The sequence below is a fragment of the Malaya genurostris genome, chromosome 2 (assembly GCF_030247185.1).
Source record: "Malaya genurostris strain Urasoe2022 chromosome 2, Malgen_1.1, whole genome shotgun sequence".
Taxonomy (NCBI): Eukaryota; Metazoa; Arthropoda; class Insecta; order Diptera; family Culicidae; genus Malaya; species Malaya genurostris.
The window spans coordinates 326,525,048-326,549,314 of record NC_080571.1 but is presented as its reverse complement, the minus strand read 5'-3'; the positions used below and the strand labels follow the sequence as shown (position 1 = coordinate 326,549,314).

The 24,267-nt window shown below is 36.6% G+C and overlaps 1 protein-coding gene across 8 annotated transcripts in view; it reads right to left on the bottom strand.

Annotated features, from left to right (window-relative positions):
* Positions 1-22,318, bottom strand: part of LOC131431442 (uncharacterized) — a 400,265-nt gene extending 377,947 nt beyond the window's left edge. For all 8 annotated transcript variants that reach the window (XM_058597155.1, XM_058597156.1, XM_058597160.1 and 5 more), the window contains exon 1: positions 21,439-22,318. The gene's annotated coding sequence lies outside the window, so the exon portion shown is untranslated. The remainder of the gene's footprint in view (positions 1-21,438) is intronic.
* Between the last annotated feature and the right edge of the window lie 1,949 nt (positions 22,319-24,267).

Genomic DNA, 24,267 nt, shown 5'->3' with positions numbered 1-24,267 from the left:
AGTACAGTTGTCTTTGGGAGTAGATGACTACTTGTCCAGTCTCTCGCATGGCTTGCCACAGTGAACAGGTTTTTGACATCACTGTGGAATGAAGCCAGTTGTGCCCACTCCGAAAATCACTGAAGAAAGATCGTGTACACGCACTTCTATAGCACAATTCTCTTCGTACTCTGGTTTGTTTTATTTGATACTTATGGGGTTTACATCAAGCACATTTCTGTTATTGTTAGCGAATTCAATTGCTTTGTACTTAGAGTAGAATTGAATGCATGAACTACTACTACTAGTTTCATTCGGTTGCAGCAAATGCACTTGCTGTAGATCGAGGTGAATCTGCTCCTTCAGCAAAACCTCAGTTTCTTGTACCGATGATAGAGTTTTTTTACCGCTTAAAGTCAATATCGATTGTTTGTGATCGCGATGACATCCGTGCCAGTGCTTTTTGTTCGTTAGGTGTTTTTACATCCAACTATAAACCGCCTTATTGTTCACTGTTGCCAACGATAGTTCCTTACATCCCGAGTATCTCGAAACGGCGTTATAACGGATGGGATTCATGTGAAACTATGCCATGGAATAAGACTGAGAATTCAACGATTTCACCTCATAACAAAAGTTACTGGCTCTCTGTGGTCTCTGTGATTAATTTTCGTTTCATTACACATTTGTATAACTACCCAAACAACCGGAAGTTCCTCAATTACTTAAAACATCCGTATCTCAATGAGACTGACTTAGAAACTCTTCTTGGTCCCGAGCTTTGGTCAAGCCAATGAGCTCACCGCTATCCACCATTGTTTGGTTCTTGGTCAGTGATTGGTTCTGATTTGATCCAATTGATATACGTTCGATTTTTCCACCGCCAATAGAATGGTACTATCGAATACTAGGAATCGGCTGGGAAATCTCTTGAATCGAAAAGCCAAGCTCCACTATGAAACGTAGTACCAAGACTTTGCTTTGATTTTGTTCCAAATCTTGCACCAGATTTTCAAACGAAAAATGTAGATTTATTTCTTTTATCACTGGGCAAATGAAGCTGTCTTCAGGTGCGCTTTTGGCGTCGATTCCCGGTGTATGGGAATCTAATAGCTAATCAGACTATGATCAAAGGCAGCCCACGATAGCATGACTCGGCCTTAAATCAAGGAAATTTTTCTTTTTTGCTCTCTTTTTCCCTCCATTCGTTCCAATCAAGCACTTCATGCTGTGATTGACGAGAAACGAATAGGGGTAAAGAAGAATTTGCACCTGAAAAATCCATTAATATTCATACCGATCGACACATATCCAATGTCATCGTTGCGCTAACACTCAACCTTTCGTTGTGTTCGTCAATCCCTATCAAAGTTTCAATTGTACATTTCTTTGCTGGGACACAGGGTTTTCATTAGATGTTTTTTATTCATTTCGCTACCAGAAGAATCAAAATAAAGGGTCTCCGTTCGACACGACCATCCTTCGTTTGAGCTTGTTTCCATGTCACTGCTCGGTGGCAGCTTTGCGTATTTGCGAGGGCTCATCAACGTCATCATCAGCATCATCATCATCATCTTCTCTGACATATTTTTCCTTTGTGTAATAATCTTGGCATACAACCTGGCTAACAGTTACGGTTGAAGGAAATACCTGATTGATGTTGTACTATTGACGGGATTGATTGGCTTGCTCGATAGCAGTGTGAAAAATATGTTCTCCTTATGTTGGCTGACACATTGGGAACCACTGAATAACATAATAATTATAGCGAAATGATTTAGGAAAAGTTGTTCGTATTAGCACGAAATTTCCCGACACATAAAAGAAATTATATTTCACATGTTCCGTTAGTTTTTCTATGAATTGAAACGAATACAAAGTACTGATCATCTCCATCGTTGTGGAAACCGAGGGAGTTCCTTTGCTATGGACGCATATGGACGGTTTGAAAACGTTATTTCACATCACTATCACATCGAGGAAAAAAATTTCCCACCCCCTCATCTTCTCTGTTGAAAAGTCCATCAGGCATTGTTTCTTCGCAACATTCTCTCGGAGCAGTCACTTGACGTTTGTCAGTGTCGCACTTCAAAGGTACTCTTCCAGGCAAGCTGCATTGATTCAATTTCCGGGCAGGCAAAGACTGCTTCACTCCATTGTATACACTTTGCTGTAACAAATTAAATTTAATGAAAAGCCGCGTGAAAAAGTTTCCTCGCGCACTTTTTTCTTTGCACAACCAGTGGGCAGGTCTTTCATTTCCTTTCACCCGAAAAGAACGATGCTGTCTCCAGGGAGGTTATTCAACACCAACTAAGTGCAGATCTACGAGAAGTTGGTTGGTTGGAGCCGGAAAGGAAACCGGAATGGGTCAGCTCATTTGTCTGATCCCTTCAGTGATGCTGGTGGAGGAGGTGATGGTGGTGATGCTGATGGGAGCGGGTAGCAAAAGAAGTATGAATTATGGCCGACCCTTGCAACGGACTTGTTTATGATTCCCCAGATGGGTCCTTACGCAAAATAGCCGGGCCGTTTTTACCGTGCGCCGCGATTTATAGATATTCCATGAACGTGTGCCGTTCGCTTACGGATGAACTCGTGTGCCAACGGCAGTCGATGCAGCGCGTTGTGCTTTTAGGTTTCCTTTCTGGGACCGCTCGTAACTTGCATTCAGTCGCTCGTTTACTTTGCTCTGCCGTCATAATGTTGACATAAATTTTATAGCTAAGCTGTCATACGGTTTTATTGAATTTTTTACCTTTGAAGACCCGGAGCTAATATTTTATGCGGTGCAGTGAAAGTATTCGATTATGAAGTTTAACTTTTATTCAACAATATATTTGAAACTGTCCAGATGTAAATCGGCATGTTTCGTTGGAACTAGTGATGAGAATATTGGTTTAGTTCAAATATATAGTTCTACTGAAGAATCCAGTTCTTCTGAACTACTGAACTGTTCCCTAGATTATCCGGACACGTATTTCTTTCAACAGTAAAACAATTATAGCATCAAGTTGCATTTTGTTTTAACTAATCCGGATATAAATCTTCAAAATCTTTAAAATTAAACCACAAATCAGTCAAGTCAAAGTTGTTAGAGTTAACGATGGAATACAATAAAAACCTTTTTTTATCCACCTAGTGGTGTATTGATGCCTTTCTCATGTACATATAATATTATGGTATTCTATTCAAAATTTTTCACTTCGATTTTTGAAAGAAACCAAGAGATTGTTTGTGCATAAAATACAGAATAAAACAGTGCTTTGATTGCTTAAGTCATCCTTAAGAAAACGAAAAGGGTTCACTATTATATGCACTTTCGGCACCGGAACCCGAGAACCGGTATAATCAAAGTCGGTTCGTAAGGCCACCAACTAACATGACACACAAACTCTTCTAGTACGCACTCTAAATTACGATTTAAATGTTTGTTGCATCCGAAAATATTTTAAGTGACGGTGTACAATATTGAACACACTTTACCATACAACTCCAGAACCGGAAGTCGATCCGGATGAAATTCAGGAATTCCGTATGGGGCCGGAAGACCTTTCATTTGAATCTAAGTTTGTGGAAATCGGTCAAACCATCGCTGAGAAAAGTGAGATCCATTTTTGTATATATGACCACTATTTACGGTACTTCCGGAACCGGAGACCGGGAACCAGGATAGCCGGAATCGGTTTGTTTGGTTGCCTACTGATAATAACTATCGATTTGTTTAGTTTTGAGATCAGTTTAGGAAATTTTTTACGTTTTTTGTTTCGCCGGAATCTAAGATTATTCGACACATACACAAACATACATACACACACAGAAACATTGCTCAGCTCGATGAACTGAGTCGAGTGGTATATGACACTTGGCCCTCCGGGCCAATTTTTACTAGTCAAGGTTTTTCAAGTGATTGCATCACCCTTCTATATGAGAAAGGCAAAAAGTTTCGTCATTGTGGTTGTTGAATCTCTTATGCTCTCATGGCGACACTGTTTACCATCACTACCAGATAGTTGGATGCTATCGTGGATAGAATTTTGTCAAATTCTCTGGTCCTTCAAGCAAGGCGCTTCATAGTAAAGTAAGTCGTATTCAAGACAAAAGAATTTCTATTTAAAAATCTAAAGATTTTCGGTTCATTTCGCAGTAGCTAGCCTTTTTGACGTGAATACGTTTAACTTTTCTGTGAGGCACCTTTTCTAAACTCACCAAAACTGTGGACGAATGTGTAGAACTCAATCGGGAGTATCTCGCCATCAGAAATATGATTACAATTTATGATTAAATTTTCAACAGTGTGAGATAACCATAAATAAAGCGTGAAACGCCCAGGTCATGCTTTCATTTGGACTTCGTTCGTCGGGAGCAGCAGTCGCCGGTAATGAGAGCAGACCTTCCGTGTGGTACAAAACCTCGAACGTTCAGGTCGCAGCGCCAGTTTCCCTTTAAAGAAGATCGATTGCATCATCCTGCTGCTGGTCGTTTGCATTGGAGCAAAATGCAACGTAAAATGAACAACAATGGGGAACATTATACAAAATCAGCTCTTCTAATGGTTCCAAATTTTATCTAAAGAACTATAAAGATTGCTTCATTGCAAATCGGTAATTAAAACCATCAGTGTAGTGCAAATCTGGGATAAGCATTGTGCAATTTTTGCAGCGCAAAATTCGCAACAGTGTTTAATATCGTTTATATCCAAACAGTGTTTAATATCCTAGAGGATTACATAAGTTGGCCCTTCTGAATTCTAGAAACTAATCCGTTACTGCCCTTTGATAGTTTCTTTGACTCTAATATTAAAATCCAAAATGAAATAATCGACATCCAAATTCTGTATGTTGTTATTTAGAACCATAGTTGTATACCCGAAGAATTAGGCGAAATTTTCTTTCACAATACTGTATACGGCCCATATTTCAACCAGTTGTAATTTGTAGTAGAATTTTCTGCTGATTTGCTATATATAGCACCGGCATAGATTCGAGCTCAACTCGTCACTCTCCATCACGAACGCCTTCATAAAAGGTTTTTTTTAGAACCACCATTATTTTATCATAAAGAACTATACTGGTTATTTCGCAATATTCAATTATATGTCAGAATGTTCAATGTAACTAATCTGTACTTTATCAGTTTAATTCGTATGCACAACATCCACAACAACGCCCAGTCTCCAGTCTGACATTACACACCCGTACTTTTTTTAGATGAGATTATAATATAAAAAAAAAATATTTTGCAATACTTTTTAGATTATGGTTTTAATTTTTGATAGCAAAAGGTATGGATTATTTTGGAAATTACAAATCAAGCCAGTTATCGTAATGTTCGAGCCCCGATCTGTAAGGATTCTTAGTTTCATTAGGATCGTAGTGTCATCCATGCAAAACGATTACACGCAATGAATTGACAACAAAGTCTGTTGAAACAGAAGGTCAAATTCCAACAAAAAGTATATAATAGCAAGACTCTTTGCATGGCACAAAGATTTTCCTAAATGAATATGTAATCTTGTGAATAATACAAACGACTTTTTGAAACGTATATTAAGAATGTACAGCAAATTGAATGATTAATCAAAAATTTAATGCAGTAAAATAAATAGAAAAACAATTTTCAATCCATTTAGTTGTGTTATGATGCCTTTCTCAAATTACTTATATTTTCTAAAACACCACTAGAAGATTCTGTCAAGATTTTATTTCAAACTTGAATAAAATCAAAAACTTTCTTTGGGTATTAACTACCATAAACTTTTCAATTTGTAAACAGTTCTGTCAAGTTAACATAGATTTAAATGTGGCAACTCTACACGCTATACAAAGTTGATCAAAGCACGCTGTGTTTTCTTCTTGTGTACCAGCACGCACTGATACGTAACGATTTTGCATCATTTTGTATGACAGTTTGAAAGTTTTGACACTCATCGCCCTATAATTTCAGAACAGAAGACGAATCTAGATGAAATTGCACAAGTATCTTTTAAGACAAAGCTTTAATTTGAATCGTGGTAAACGGTTTAACCGTTGCTGAAAAATCGAAGTGAGTTCCGTTTTTCGAGCTCTTCTTCACTACTACCAGTAGTCCCAAACTAGATTTATATACCTACTAGCTAACAAGGTCTGCTAACTATATGAATTTACCAGTGAATTTTATAAAAAATTGCATCTCGTTTCGCCATTACTTTTGAAATAATACTCATGAAATTGAATATTTTTCACTTATCGCTCTATATTACCGGAACCAAAAGTCGGATCTAGATAAATTTTTCGAATACTTTTTAAAAAACTTCAAAACTTTTTTTGCACTTTTGTTTGTAAGAATCGGTTAAGAAAATCCGAGAAATAGAGTATGTATTTTCTCATGGATTTACACATATTGCCTTGTAACTTCGGAACCGGAAATCGGATCGGGATAAAATTCATTAGCGGGACCATAAGACCTTTAATTTGAATCTGGAGTTTGTGAAAATTGGTTCAGTCATCTCTGAGAAAATCGAGTGACATTATTTATCACATACACACCTTTGATCGCACACGTTTTTTCGTTCCATTCAAGACAGAAACATAATTTATCTACCCTTTGCAAAATTCTTAAGTGTCTGACTAAGAAAAATTCAGATTTATACACTGAAGAATCCTACAGGTGGTAGACGAAAAATGTATCTGTCAAGAGTACAAGGTAGAAAATTCCAACATGAAAGGCGAAATGCCTTTAGAAGTATTCTACTGAGACGCTCAACCAAATAAACTACTTAAAGTATTAAAAAAAATCCGAATACAGCTTTGAAACCATCTTATTTAAAATAATTTTGTTTGAAATACACGAATAACAGTTAACCCTTCGAGTTTTTAGGTTTCTGTGACTCATTTTCAGCAAATACAATCAGAATTATACAATTATATATTTAACCAGGTAGGTCATTTTTTGACCGTTTTCCGTACCACAATAGCAGTTCAAAATCAATTTGATGAGCAAAAAACAACACGCTATGTACCGTTTTTCTCAACCGCTCTGTACTTTTTGGTGCTGAACTCGATTTCCAAAATCTGTACAAATCTGTGATTTATTCAAGAATCTGTGAAAATCTCTGGAACACAGATGATTAATCTGTGAACCTGACATCCCTGTATTAAACATAATACAGTCAACGAACAGTGTTGCCAATACAACCATTTTGAATGGTTTCGAATCATCGAAGCGTGCATTCAACGAGGTTACATAATAGATTATAATAACAAATCTTTCAAATTTCCCAAGACAGCTTATTCAAACTGTAAACAGGTTTTCCTGCTAATGTACTTCCTCATGAAGGTCCAGCTATTTTTGATAGGGTTTGCGGCGGGAGGATCAAACTAAGTTGATCATTCTCCCTTCAAGTGCTCCAGCGGATCCAATTTATTAATAGGTTTAAACATCGTAATAGCGAACATCATAAAGCTTGGTTAAAAAATTTTAAGAAATTCGTGTGAAAAACTTCAAACACTCAAATCTACCCTTTGCATGGCATGTTTATGTTCTTCGGATGTTTGACAGAACGCTTAACGGCACCGTTTCCCAACTAGACCCGCTTCTCTCGAACCCATGTCCGAATCATACTCGCTCATAAGATTCGATTTTTTCTATTCATCAGCTCACCTCATGATTTACGATGCAATCCGTAAAATGATGGTAAAGATGAAACTCATCGCTGATCTCAACAAACACACTCACCTATACAGAGCACCGCTGACATCAAATTATGATGGTATTGATGGTTCTCAGTTTTGATTGCATAGCATTTAACTCTCATTCCTAGTTTTAAAAAGTGAGTACTGAGTTTGGCATCACCGTACCAAGCTACACCGGTAAGTGTATGCTTAAACCACAGAGCTGCTACTCAAAACGAGCACGTGCATTAATGTACGAAAACAAAAGTCGTATCGTAGCGTAATGTTCCGTAGCGATTGAATTTCATGTCTCGAGCTAAACACAACTGGCTACTAAAACCGAATGCGTTTTTCAGCATACGAAAACATGTTTTGAGAATTGGATTGAAATGGCATCAATTCGAACGTTGGCCGCCCATGGCAACTCTGGTGGATGGGGAATACAAGCGAGACAGTGTCACAAGAATCTGATTCAATGTGTTGATGTCACCCATCTGACACCAGTATGTGAGCACCAGCCATTTGAAAGTATACCGATTACGTTGAGCCCCTCGCGTTTCGAGCCCCAAACACTGCGATGTTTTGATACTCATCGCGACTCTCAAATTGTGAAAATTATCTCCCCTTGATGTCCCAAAACACTGTCTGCTGTATTTTAGGTAAACCGACAAGTTATTGTGAGAGAGTCGACCCAAAATTCACTAATTTTCGTGCACTAAACAAGGTAAACGCGTAAAACAAATGTGTTACTGTTTGTTTGTTTAAGTTGCAATCAGCTGATTTTGAAGTTCCGATTTTGATCTCATCAAGATGGCGTCGTGACAGGAGGCCGGTTGATGTTCAAACACATCAAATCACAACTCACAAATCGTCTCTCAGTGGGTTCTAATATTTGATGTATACTCAGCGCTCAGCTGCTGATTGCTTGACACTTCGATGTTGAGACGATGTTTTCTCTACACTCAACTCGCTCAGCGATGCTTCTAAAACCGATTTGCAGGTGAGCTGAACTCGGTGATGATGAAGTACTAAGGTGATTATTGCCAGCCCTGCATACGAGTGAATCATTTTCATTCTAATTCTTCTCCACTTAGTTTAACCGTTTTTTCCATACGAATACAAGCTTGTGGAAAACTATTGTAAGCGCGTTGAATCTGATCGGTAATAATGAGGATTGCTAAATCATTTTATTTAAATAGTTGATATTTTGTTGGATCCATATTTTTTCAATCAAACCATGCTGTCGCTACGCTTATGGGAACAAGTGACACAAAACGGACTGAATTATTTAGAAGGTTCAATTTAAAATTCAGTTGGCCATCCTAAACCTGACAAGGGTTTCGCAATTTGGTACGCACATTTTCGGAGAATGACGAACAGTGTATTTTAATTCTTATGATCCTAAATCGAAAACCGGAGTTGGGAGCGGATTTAATCTAGTGGTTGGTAATTTTCAAGTGGTTAAAGGCGATAGTGTATCATTTGGTATTAAATGTCTAAGCTTTGAGAAAAAAACAAGTTTTCTATCTACGGTACTTTCACAAGTTTTTTTTTCTAATCCAATACATTTGTTTGATGTCGGGTGGTCAATCGTTTTCTGATTTACATTCTTTCTTTAACATACCGAACTGTCGGATGAATTCAAATATGAGTGCTTAAACTACACTACAATAAACTCCAGTATTACTTTCACTGGATCCAATAATAGACAAAAGGTAAAAATTTAATATAAAAATACTTGTTATTTTAAATTCTCGAAGCATCAATTGTTGAGTTTAGATAGTGTACAATATGTAATGTAAATATGATCATTCAAGGGTTAGCCTAATTCTTTGCTACGGTATAAAATCGTTTTCAATATGTTTACGACAGCGCAACAACAGCTAAGCAGACGTAAAGTTGCTGCTAATTACAGAACACTGATTTGTTTTGCACCGAAGTACTAATCTAATTCGTTCGAGACGTCAGTATGAATATTGTATTTCGGTGCAAAACAAAACAGTGTTCTGTGATAAAACTGCTTAAAATAAACTGTTTTGCACTTATGAGTCAAAAACGAAACAAAATACATTGATGTAATAATGAGTTCTGATCTGTCAATCAGAGCTGCTGTATGTCACTATCAAGTAGCAACTTGAAAGCACGATGAAAATTGGAAAGCTTATGTCACTGGACTGCTGCCAACCAGGCTCTACAAATCACCATATATTGAGTGAAATGTCAAAACTAATTGAACATTGAAATTGAATTGAAATGAAACTAATTGAAAATGATGCCCACATAGAGGTGTGAACATTTTCATATTTAAATGTGTTTTTTTTCGACGAAAGTAAATGTCGCCTATAGATAATGAAAAATTACGCTCTTTTAAACATATCGTCTTCAGTTTCAAGAGTTATGAAGTAGTATACCTATAGGAAGTGAAGGCAATGTTTGGCAGATCACTTCTGATATATAGAACAAAATTTAAATGAAATGAACAGTGTATTACAAGTTACTTTGATTGCGATATTTTTTTCGTTGCGTTCAAGACATTGAATTCAAATTTGCTGCACATTATCGTTTCTCTCAGGGAAAGATAGAATGTAAAATAAAATTGTCATTTTTATAAATTGTCTATGAATTTAAAGTGCATATACTACGCGATCTGCCCCTTGCTGTGAACTGTCAAAACTTTTATCCAAATTTGAAATTTCGATATTTATTTTCTAAAAAGCAATTGAATTTCATTCAACAGATGAACCATTCCAAAATTCGACAAATAGAAAATTTGTTGAGCACTGAAAAATGTTAATAAATAGTATGATAAGTGCTATACAGTGAGCAAAAGAACAAGTTATACTTATTACTTCAATTGATAGCTCTCGTTAAGGCGAATTACGGTTTATTCATATAATAAATTGTTTGGTTTTGAAGCATTTATTTATTGATTAAACAACCTAATATTTTAAATTTCTATCACCGTAACCGTAATTTTTCAAATCAAGAAATTGTAGTGCATAATTCGAAATTTTTGATAAAATTCTGGAACTAATATTAAGATTAATTTGTTCAGTTCTGCGTGAACATTTCACACATATTTATTTAAATAGGGATTTTTATAAAAACAAAATGCCCTCATCCGACTTAGTATCAGATTGCGATTCTAAATTGTATTTGCAGCTAATTTTGTGTGTATCGAGAAATATTCTATATATTTGGAGTTGTTTGGTTCAGTGTACTGATTGGGAAAACTGTCATATGTGCATTAAAAAATTTGTAGTGTATTAGTAACCTTTTTTACCACCGCACTTTACTGTGATGTCCCTCATGAATCGCAAGAGTGATCCATATTGGTATATAGAATATTTGGTGTCTGAGAGCCGATCTGTCAGAACTTAAATTCTCTGGATATTTCACGCACCAGGACGCTCATTGATTGCCGATATGATTGATATCATCTTCATTTCTCCTGTCACTGCTTGATTACGATGTGACTAAATATTAATCAAACAGCATAAACATTGAATTATATTCATTTACACCAATAATCTCCGAAGTCCGATCACTTTTTGAAAAGAACAATGAACTTTATCTATTTATATTTATGTTAGTACTCTCATTGATTTTTTTACTTCAACAGGGAATAGGAGAATGGGAGAGAAATCAAAAAAGTCGTCTGTCTTTGACTGAGTATACTTCTACTTGGTCATAGAACTATCGAGTATCTCATTTGATAGTCACTTACACCTTACCGATTACAGTTAACGATGATTTTAGTCAGTCTGTCAAGGTCATTTGACATGACTGACAAATTGCAACTCTGCTGTCAATGTATAATACTGTCAGTGAGAGATTCTGTTTTTTTATAAGTAGGTATAAAAGAAGCCCAATAATAAAGTATCTCCAATTAGATGAGAGTTTATTTGCCGCACCAAATTGGAATTCAGCTTCCTTGTAGTTTTTAACGATACCCAATGAGAAAAAGATCATCTCCCTCTAAGGTGATTTAAATGTTGGAAGAAAAAACAGCGAAAATCAAGGAAGAACATGAACCTGCAATCATATTCAAATACAAAAATCCGCGATGATGAGATACCGTATTTCAGTGCATTGGTTAAAATTTCTACGTTCGATTTGAATTTGTACAACGTCAAATTATGTCCAATCTATTAATATCGATTACATACACGAAGTGGTACGAAATTCCATGTTTAAATTTGAAAAATTTAACTTGCTTGTTGGCAGCTGTTTCCTGTAGAACAGATTGTGAGACCGTTTCTCAGTATAACTGCCTCACAGGAACGCCAAAACCGACCGTCTATAGATGAGAAAATGGGTGGTATTGTTAGATATATACCCTTTCTGACTGTTGCACCGAGTGAAATAGATTGCCTATGGAAGTAGTTTGACATCTGGTACAGAAAATTACGATTTTTTCATACCCGAGTGGCTTGACACAGAAGCGTTTTGGCAGTGGTTTCATTGAACGTTATTGGTTTCATTGGCCCTTGTCAAAATGTCGTCTGGATAAGCCCTGTGAGAAAACATTTCGAATCAGGCAGAGCTCGCTTAATGACCGAAAAAAAACAGAAATGGAAAATTGAATTTGACCACTTTTTTATGTCGTATTATGTGTTCCACATGTGAGAAAAATTGTATGCGGAACAGCGGTGGGTGATAGTTCTTCGGTATTTAATCGTTATCCAATGAGACTCGAAACAAAACGGGTAGATGAGAGAAACAATGAAAATTAAAATTAGCTGAAGTTACCTCTTAGGGACAGGACTCGTCATGCCTGTCATGCTTCTTCATTTGGGCAATTCAGTCACATCGGAGAAAATTGTGCTGATGGAAATACAAATGTGGTTTGTCGGTTATATCACATCTACGGTTATATTTGCGGTTTCAGAAGCGTCTCTGCGAAATTGATCAATGGCCCAATAGTATCTTTCAATTGAACATAAGGTTGTAGAAATCGGTTTAGCCATCTCCAAAAAAAATGATCTGGTAGAAAAAGCGTAGGAAGATGAGCACACATATTCTGAAATTATTCAATTTCGTTGAGTATTGCCGAATGGTGTATAACACTAAGAGCTTCGTTAAAACGTCGGGTTTTCCAGCGATTTTAAATCCTTTCTTCCGAGAAAGGCAGAATATATATTGATTAAAGCTTGATGAGCGACTTTAACGATATTTTTTGGCTTATTTTTTATTTATTCAATGTATAATAAAATAAGACTAAGCCCAAAAGACCAAACCAGAATCGGCCAGAAAAAGTCGAGAAAGTCGGACCACTTCTTTTCGTGTTATTCGTGAACGATCTTTACAGTGAATTGTCGTCATTTAAAGTAATGTATGCTGACGATCTCAAAATTTATCGCATCATTACAAGCCTTGTGGATTTCTGTGCTCTACAAATGGATATTGACCGAATCCTGGATTGGTGCGACAGAAACGGCATGACAGTAAACGTTAAGAAATGTAATGTGATCACTTTCTCACGGGCACAGTCTCCAATTATTTTCGAATACTCCATGATGATGACTTCAGCTGAACGAGTTCCGTCTATCAAAGACTTGGGCATTATTCTCGATTGCAAGCTTCGTTTCATCGAACAGTTTTCATTCCTTACTGCGAAGGCCTATGCAGTTTTGGGACTAATCAAACGAAACACTCAAAACTTCAACGACGTGTATTGCCTCAAGACAGTTTACATCGCAATAGTACGCAGTATTCTGGAGTATGGAGTTACAATTTGGGCTCCGTATCACAGCGTTAACATCGATCGGATCGAAAGGGTGCAGAAGTGCTTCGTCCGATTCGCACTCCGAAGACTACCTTGGATAAATCGTCCTCAACTACCTCGTTACGAAAATCTCTGTGCTCTCATCAATCTACCTACTTTACAAAACAGACGAATACTCCTTCAACAACTCTTCGTGTTCGACCTACTGAATGACAACATTGATTGCCCCATACTACTGGAAAGAATTAATTTTAACGTTCCGGGAAGATCATTGCGAAGAACGGAATTTCTTCGTCGCTCACTTCATCGCACACAGTATGGCCAAAACAACCCATTGGATATCTGTTGTCATCGTTTCAATAGCGTGTATCATTTATTTGATTTTAATATGAGCAATGACACATTCAAATCGAAAATAATATTTTTAAGTTAACATAAGTATGTAGCTATAAAGTAAAAGTCTGTGCGATAGGTCACCTCTAGTCGAAGACAATAAAGAAAAAAAATGAGAAAATGTTTTCGTTTAACATATGGCAGAAACCCTTCATGTTCAATTGCTAGATGGCCTAACAATTCAGCATAAACTGTAATGCACTGACGAGTCTCAGACGAAACGTTGGGGAAGCCATTTCAGAACATATTGTTTAGAACTTTTTCCCGTACTCAAAGTTAAACAAGAGAGATTAATACGAGCACTTTCATAGTTGCTCTAGGCATTAAACAAGCAAACTTGAATCGCTGCTTTGGTACTATTTTAAGTCGATCATTTGAAAGAGGAAAATTTCCACGTTTATGAAAACAATCATCAACATTAAACAAGGTGACAAATTTCCGTGGAATAACAAGTCTCTCAGCTTCTTCGAAACTTTTCGAGATTATTGTAAATGGTGATAAATTGATTCAGAGTCACAAACCAAATTTATTGCTTGCATGAAGACTTGAGCAAAGATCAATGTCTACTACAATCATCTAAAAGCTGTATCTTAGAAAAATACCCACAAGATAATTTTATGCACAACTTGTGTCCTGGTTGAGTTCATATTCTTCTGGTGAAATTTTGCAGAAGAAATTGACTAAAAAACAACACAACAATTCTCTAACTGTTTGAGAGTTCCACAAGGTAGTGATTTGAGACCTTTGCTTTTCACATTATTTTCCAACAATGTTTCATTAACTCTGATAGACATTTTCAGATTTATGCTGACGACCTTATATTGTAAATTGTTAGAACGAATCAATTTTGTACGGGCGTGATTGTCGGCAATTACAACATCAACTTCAGCTTTTCGTTAATGTTTCAAAATATCACTGAACTTTGCGTCCATTAATATTCAATTACAATATTAGTGACTAGAGTAGAGTCAACCAGAACAGCATTCATTAAAAAAATCGCAAAGGATTTCTAAGAAGCATACTATTTGAAGTCGTGGAGTAGCTCATTTTCCATGCCAAGTCTAGAGAATGCATCAGTGATTTGGTTACTTTTCAAAAATTCGTGGCGCTTGTAAATTGAACGAGTTCAAAAGCGCTTTGTTTGTTTGGTACTCATAAAGCTATTATGGCGAGACCTCGCAAAGCTGCCAAAAAATAGAATGATGTCAACTCATAGAAGGCGGTACGTTACAATGTCTCCGAAAAAAATGAAAAACTCGAATATTGACGCTTCTGAATTATGTTCTGAAATCATTTTTCGGATACCGTATAAAACACTGCGCAACTATGCTTAAGCTCAAATCATACTTAACTCTTTTCGAATACAATGACCGGTAGTCACATCCATTCGAATAGTAAGGGACGGGTAGTGTATAACCTTTTGGAAAAATCATTAATTTTTGCCTTTCTCATATAGAAAGGTTATGCAATCACTGTGAAAACCGACTTTTGAACCGAGGCCCGGAGGGCCGAGGGTCATATACCATTCGACTCAGTTCGTCGAGTACGCAAAATGTCTGTGTGTGTATGTGTGTGTGTATGTATGTGTGTGTATGTGCGTATGTGTGTATGTAACGTTTTTTTGCACTAACTTTTCTCGGAGATGGCTGAACCGATTTTCACAAACTTAGATTCAAATGAAAGGTCTTGTGGTCCCATACAAAATTCCTGAATATTATTTGGATCCGACTTCCGGTTCGAGAGTTATGGGGTAAAATGAGCAAAAAATTGTGAAAATAAGTGCACTAACTTTTCTCAGAGATGGCTGAATCGATTTTCACAAACTTAGATTTAAATGAAAGGTCTTGAGGTCCCATACAAAATTCCTGAATATTATTTGGATCCGACTTCCGGTTCGAGAGTTATGGGGTAAAATGTGCAAAAAAAAGAAAAAATGTGTTTTGACTTTTCTCATAGATGGCGCGACCGATTTTCACAAACTTAGGTTCAAATGAAAGGTTCTGTGGTCCTATACGTTATTCCTGAATTTCATGCGGATCCGACTTCCGGATCCGGAAATATAGGGTAAAGTGTGTTAAAAATTGTACACCATCACTGAAAATGGGGAAAAACCTCAAAAAATTTTCTAAATCGACCTCAAATCTTTTCCAATTTGATGGTTTTTATCAGTAGATGGTCAAACAAACCGATTTCGGTTATTCTTTTAAGAATCGAAGAAAATTTTTTTTTGCCTTTCTCATATAGAAAGGTTATGCAATCACTGTGAAAACCCACGTTTGAACCGAGACCTCAAAGTGCGTTCATACTTTCTGGGACAGTCTTTACAAAATCTTTTAGTTTATGTCAAAATACATCCATTATATAAAAAAATCTGTCTGAAGTTCAGCTGTCCTTTTTCATCTATGCAAAACGAAAGGTTGGCCATACCGAAAACATGCGCAACGATTCATGCAAATTCGAGAAAGCCGACCCTGATTTTGTCACCATTTCCGTTGTTAGTTTCTGGAATCGCTCGAATTTAATTCAAATACGGTTCGTGAAATCAAATCATGCTGGAAAAAAAGTTGCAGTTGCGCGCGAAAAAACAAACAAACTATTCTTAATCATCTTAGTGGTGTGATAATGCCTTTCTTTTGTCATTTACACAATCTCATTAAAATATTTTTTGTTTGTCAGCAGGCCCGTACCCAGGATTTCATTTCGGGAGGGGCCCAAAGATAAAAAATAATGCTACTGAAGAATGCTTATGCACCTAATTCTCGGAGTGCCTTTTACGGCTGTTTTTAACATACACTTTAAACTTTTCCACTGGAACTAATATTGTATTACATTTCATTACGTTTACTGTCTTTTTATTGCTGTAACACATGTCTGAGACATTCTAAATAATTATATGCTTTTGATTTCGGGAGGGGCCAGGGCCCCTTGGCCCCCCCCTCTGGGTACGTGACTGTTTGTCAGGATATATTTCAACACGAATTTGGACTCATTTTTGATATCAGTTCATTCGGATTGATTCGAATAAATGACAAAAGTATGCTTCAACGCTTAGGTCATATATTCGACAGCATTCCACAAACCAAACTGTATTGACAATAATACATTTAAACTTCCGATTCCCAGAGGTACAACGAGGAACCAATGAAGCGAGCCGCCATCCGACGGAAGCGACGCCTCCTGGGGATGTTCTTCGCGGCCCAGAAACCCTTATATTTATTATAATGATACATATCCATTTTAATGATGCTCTGCAATTATACACCTGCTCCCTCTCTCCCTAACCCCGTCTCTTTGGATACGAAACCCGGTGAACGACTTTAATTGGGTTAAAACCGTGTCAAAATAAACGATATAAATAAATAAATAGCTTCCGGTTCCAGAGATACCATTGGTCAAATCTGATAAAATTGTACTGATATAAAAAAAGCTCTTTGTCGGTTGCGTCACTTCTACGATCATATTTCCAGAACCGGAACTGTCAGCATCATTTATTTTATCTCATAAGTAAACACGTTACCTCAAAAATCGGATTTTGCCACATAAATCACTATGATTATTTAGAATTTCTGCTTTATTCGCCTTGCTCTACATTGATAATCGATTCGCATTTTTAAAACCTTTTTTAAAAAAAAACAGCTAAAAACACTTCTGAAATGTTCACTACTATGTTCCTAATTTCATCTCAATGGATTTTTCTTCATCCTATTAATTAGCAATCAAATCAAAATTTTCACTATTACACTCACAGGTTCAAAATGTCAGAATTCTACTTAAAAGGACATAATGCCAACTGTGATTTAACTGTATTCTACGAACCAATTTGGAATCAACTTTTAAACATTATTGAGTCGTTTTCGTTTTCGTTCGTTTTACTTTTAAAATTTTACTGTAAAATTAATCTTTTGAAAATATGAAAATATCAGATGCACAGCCGATGAAATATCAGTTGTTTTTCAAATAAAGGCGAATTTTACAAAAGTGAACAAATCTCAATCTTAGTAATACAAAGAACTATTATGGGTGAAGTGAAGTTTCGCCTTCCGGTTTCCATGCCGACAAACAATTCACTTACTTTAATTAATTTTTTTACTACTGGAAATAGTAAATGAGATGATAAAATTACCCGCAGATTTGTCTTAGTCGCGGAAACCAACCAATTTCACAAAAAATGCGTAAGGGCGTAACTTCATAATTCACACAGGAAGCATGAAAATCTAAAAAGGGTGAAATTTTTTTTATGTCGATTTATTCAGTGGAAATAGAAAGAAAGTGATAAAATTTGCAAGCCTTTTCAAGATAAACCAAAAATTGATCTAAGAATATACGATACTTTCTAAATTGGATTTGAAACCAAAATCAAAACATTCATCGACGTTTTTCTCCATTTGCTGTCAATGTTAGATTCGCCCTTCTTTGAAAAACAGCTGATATATCGGAATAAAACCCGTGCTACTCGATTTCCAATAATGATTATTTTATTAGTATTTAACACACTCTTTCTACTAAAATTCAAAATCAAAACAGTTTTATTGAAATATAAATATCATTAATTTAAAGAAGAAAAATTTTTCATAACATTGTGAGAAAACTTGGCAACCTTGCGATACGGAATGAGACAAAAGCAAAGCGCAATCAAGTGAATTAAGTGTAAAATTTTCAATCGTTGATTAAACAAGTGAAAAGTCATCAAACATTGAATAGTGGTGTAATTATGTGAAATAGTGATCATGTTTCGAGACGAATCAATCAGTAAATTTTCAAAATCATGACGAATTATAAAATTTGAGAAGAAAATGTTTTCTAAATTCAAAAGTGATTTTATTTTTAAATGGGACAAAACAAACACAGAAGGAAATATACAATATTTTCGATGCACGTTAATATAATATAAACGTTAATATATATATGCACGTTAATATAATATAAATATTTAATATAAATAAACATATTTTTGCTACATTCCAAATAGTGATTACACTGGAGTCTCTTTTTACGCGTTTTTTTTATATTTTTTACGCGGCTTTTTTACGCGGATTTCCAAAGTTACGCGGCATTTTTTACTCAAATTTCCGAAGTTACGCAGTTTTTTTACGCGGATTTCCGAAGTTACGTTTTTTTACGCGGATTTTCAAAGTTACGCGGGTTTTTTTCGGCATCAAAAAAAAATTTCGTTTTTGGAAGTCTCAAAATTTTTCTATGTCCCTAAGTCGTTTTTCACAAAAACATTTTTTTTTTTTTTCAGATTACACCATATCTGGACGTTTCATGCTTTTCTAAGATATTTGGCATCAATAAATTTTTTCTTTAGTTTGGAGGTTTTTTACGCGGATTTCCGAAGTTACGCGGTTTTTTTTACGCGAATTTTCGAAGTTACGCGGATTCCCGAAGCTACGCGGATTTCCGAAGTTACGCGGTTTTTTTTACGCGGTACGTATCCCCCGCGTAAAAAGAGACCTCAGTGTGTAGTGATGAAAAGTTTTTTTTCAATTCCATCTGGCTGATTACACTGCACTGTTCAGATCTCAATAAAACTCTATTTAGCATGAATTTGATTCATAGAAGTAACAGGAGCGCAGTATCGTCACGAACAAACAGTAGGCGCAGCGTTTGAATGGCGCGTTCGAATTGACATAGCGGTGGTTTGCGCTCCTGTTACGTGTGTACGTTATTCAAACTAAATGGCATGGCATGGATAATATTTTTCAATCAGCTGTATAACATGCTTTGTGATAGTTTCTATTATCATTACAACTATTATTAATCACAGCACTTGCTACTTTTATTGATGATGTAGTGCCAAATAAATTAAAAATACATCACCACTATTGATCCATTTATCAACCACCCTAGGCACACTGAACACTTTCAGGAAGGATCAGTTTTTGTTCATCGACGAATTTATTTATCATGTATTCTGCGAACTTTTTTCTCAAATATCATCAAGCAGAATGTTCGCTAGTGAACTTTCCACAACTAATTTTTTGCCATGCGAAATCAGTTTCAGTGAGAATCGCATTGTTAAAAAATTAGTACTGAACTTTTCTGCAGTGAGTGTTCTCATCAATGATTGTTTTGTGTAAATATCACTTGTGAAAAATTTCAGTCGCGATTTTCAAAATTTTGATTTTTTCCCAACAATGCATTTGTCAAGCCTCAAAAATCATTTATTTGAGTCTATTATTTAAACTATCTAGTTGAGAGTTTCCATAGAGCAAAACTGGGAAAAGAACAATTTTCTTCATTTCTTTAATTTTGAGGAACAAATTGATGAAAAGTTTGTTAGTATCAGACAAACATTACGGAAGTTATGCGTTTTTTTTTTTTTTGTAAATAGAAAATATGGCCCTGAATGTGTTCGACTCTCGAGTGTAATAAAAGAAATTGCAGCACCGTGTAATTAGAATATTGTGAAATAAGAAATTTCGAAATCTTCAGAGTTCCACTGAAATTTTAAAAAATAACAGAAGCTTGCTACATCCTTGTTTTGGCTTTTCAATTTCTAACCCATTTTCGATAATATGCAAAATTTGTGTAAAAATTCCTATTTAATGATTATTTCCGAAAGCGAAAAAATTATCAGATGTTTCCTGTATTCCTTGGAAAGATAGTCAATGGAAGAATGTTATATCAAGATAGAAACCGAATCTTCGAGATGCAGCATTTTGTGGCTTTCCCAAAGGTCGCTCAACTTACACAAATTTACTGGAATTTCATCAAATTCTCACTGACTGCAACTGATAAAGGCAAAATTATACGAACTTGTCACCCTGATTTCATTCGATCGAATTGCCCATATTTTTGTGGTGAATATTAAAGCTCCGAAGACTATCATTTGATCCTGAATTACTCGTATGAGTGGTATCTGACTGATCGTCAGCAAAATGTCAGATTTAAGCGAGAGGCACACAATTCTGTTCTGGTCACATAGTTTAGTCGGAAATTTTTTCGTAAAATTGTTCTTAACAGTGTTCCTCGATGTGCTCGATTAATATAAACTTTTCACCCATTATTCTTTTCACCTTAACTCATAATGCAATAAAATTCACTGGTTATAGCTACAACATATCAAAGATTTAAAAAATAAATCTTTTATTGATGAAAATGTTTTTAAGTATTATTTTCCATATTTCCGAAGACATTTATCAGGCCATGATGCCTTTTCCAGTAGATATGGCTAGAACCAAAATGGTGAGCTGATGATTCTCTTTGGTCATGAAAAATTGCTGATGCAAAACTACTAGAACTAAATAACAATGTTCAAAAATATCGAATAAATCATTTTCGAGTATTTTGCTGCAATGCATGATTTTTTCAGAACAAATTGTTCAATTATTTGAAGCTGTAACATAAATTATTTCAAAGATATGTTTAACAACAGTTCTGCCAGCTCTACTTGTATTAAGTGCTGAACATGCAAATTGACTTTACGCGAATCATTTTTCGTTTCTCTCCGACTTCCCGTTTCCATTACACTAATGTCAACGCTGAGCAACATTTCAATTGAAGCAATTAGGTTTAATTCGACGAACTAGCAAAATCCGTCGAGCAGATTCCGAATTGCACCGCCGACAGGAACACTTGTGTTCAAGTTGTTTTCACGGCATCGTAGTTTTCAAGCCCATAACGATACATAGCATATATATTTTCCGGAATGACAACCTGCTGCATGCCATTAGTTTAAATTACCTCGAACAAACACGAATCCGCTTCGGGTTGTGGTAGCACTTCGTTGGAAAATTTTCACAAATCCCCAGATCTGTAACGTCTAGGTAATCCTAATTTTAAACTTGATTTTTGCTCAGCTAACGATCCGAGTTTCAACACGTAGTTCAAACAACATCAACGAACACATTACAACACGCGTCTCTAATTAATCTCTTAATTCGTTGGAAATGCGAAAGAAGAAGGATGGGGTTCGATTTTCCACTCCAACATAAATTACGCAATATGTATGAAATTGATTGGCTTTTAGCGCCTAACAAGTCGAACCCAGATTCTGCTTTGAAGACGCTTTCTCGGTTGCCACAAAAACCGCAAATCTTCACCACGGATACAAACGGATGCTCATCATCACTGAAATTGTTGCGATTCTGTTGATTCTGTTCACAAATTTAAACTCACAAAGTAAGAAAAGCACACATGGAAATTCCCCAATTTATCCGATTCGCAGTGAACCCTTAATCTGAATTTTCAATATCACACGTTGTTCACATTCCACATATCCTTCGGAAATCTTTGATAGCTTGCCAAATTCTAAAGCAATCCGTTGAAAGATACAAGTCACATTCAAACCACTGTCAACTGATGGCGAGAACAATTCGAATAGAGCCACTACAGAGCAAAGTTTTCCACCATTTCGGCGACCTCTAAGCACTTAAGCTTCCACGCAGAAATACAAAACCGTTACAAGACCCGAGCCCCTCGCTAGTCCTTTTCCTTCTTCGCCCCACGGTACCAACTCCACTTATGGGAAAAGGTGGTCTCTTTTCTCACACTGTACACTGGCAAAGCAGTAACTGGACCAGAGCGAAACTAGGGCAATGTGTTCGACGCGTGACGACCTGCGAGACTGATTTCAAGTGCAATGCAGCGAAGGCTAGTAGGTCCCCCAAACATGGCATGGAAAGAACATTTTATCAGTCAATGATATCCGACAGCATGGTTGATCCTTACTTGCAGCTTCGTCGCAGGATGCTGGCCGCGAGAGATAGAGAGAGGAGAGAAAGAGAGAATATCGATGCTGTCTGAGAAAGAGTGTAGCGGATGGGAACCGAAAAGCTACTGAAAGCTTGGATAAAAGCTTCATGGCGATTATTCTTAGAAGCGAGTAAAATGCCATTTTCATCGCGAGAAATCTTGAAAACCCCGAACAGAACTGCTCTAGCCTTCTGTTAAACGTCAACCGCATCCTATCTTTGGAATACATATAGGATAGGACACATTTTCGAACCAGCTGTCGGATCCCAATCCGTCGCAACTTGACAGCATTCACACGCGGTTCGTCCGGTTCTCTTTCTTGATTCTCGATTAGCAGAGAGAGAGAGAGAAACGTTGGTCTTTTTCCCGAGCTCGCTTCGCCGAATACGTATTTTGGAAAAGCGTCTCTCGTGCAATCCACAGCATCAGCCGGATCAGCTGCTATTCGGTTACCATTGGAAACCGCGACAGCTAAAGTGAGCAAGCATTTATCCAGCGTTACTATCGGAGGTATCACCTTTTCGATTCGATTTTATCAAACTGAAGGACCACACTCCGGTACCCTCGAGAGCCTCCCATCCTCGATTGCTAAACGATTGGTCGGTCAAATTCTCGGAATCACATCGACGACCGTGCGCTGACGGGGTCAACGTTGATGTTACACTGACGAGGACTGGTTCAACAATGGTTTTTATCGATGAGACTAAAGTGCTTTTGAAATTGGCTCAAACCAAACTGCATGTGATTCGTGGGTTCAAAATCAATATTGGAAATGTGTCCTTTTCAGTGGTTGTTATGTCATTCTAGTCATAAACAAACTCTGCCGAAAATCAAAAGGCAAAATTTTGGTGCTACATTTCAATGCGGAACGTGATTTTCTGCTCTGAAAGGATTTCAGCTGGCACTAGGAGTTATTTCATGCCGGAGCTTGCACCGGATTTTATTTCCCATACTGCGCAACATTTACACAAGGGACAGAGTGGCGAATTCATTGGTTTTGTCGTTACATTTCCATCCGAATGTCACTCATATTCTCAGTGGGACCTCTGATGTGGTTGTGAAAAGTTGTAAGCTTAACGATTCATTACGTTGTTATTAAATTATTGTGATTTTTGCACTTTCGTTTGAAAACCTGATTAAAACGATTTTTAGTACGTGTTTCAAATCAAAGCCCACCATAAAAAATACTGTTGCACTGAAATATTTCTACCTTGACGAGTTGCTTTAATTTTTTTTAATTGCAGTTTTTTTTTATACCTTTTTCCCTGTAAACTTTTTGCTCGATGACCGAAGCACAACTTCCCGACTTTCATGTTTTCAAACATACCACTAACTGTGAATTTAGCACAGTAAAACTGTTCATTACTTTCTGGCGCCCGAGACCAGTCAAACCGACGAAGTATGTAAAGCTCTCTTTTCCGGATACCAGCACACAAACATTCTGGTCTGGGTGTTACCGGTTGAAGTGTTTTTCTTTCATTCTTCAACGTTTGTTTTAACCGAAATTAGCTTTCTGGTACCCTTGGGCAAGGATTCAATTGAAAAAAAGGCTAGGTTTACTTGTGCCAAGTGAAAAATTTTCCTACTAATCGGAATAAGCTTCACCAAGGGAACAGAATACAAACAAGAAAATTTCCAATGCCGTACAGTAAGTCGTCTATGTGATTAAAACAACTTTTCAATCGAAGAGATTTTACCGGGAGGAAGTGATGTCCAATTTGTTCGTTTCTCTTACTCTGTACCATTTACAACTTTTCAACGTACGTTTGGATTCCACTGAAAAGTCCACCACTGAATAAACACCCCTTTTCGGATGAA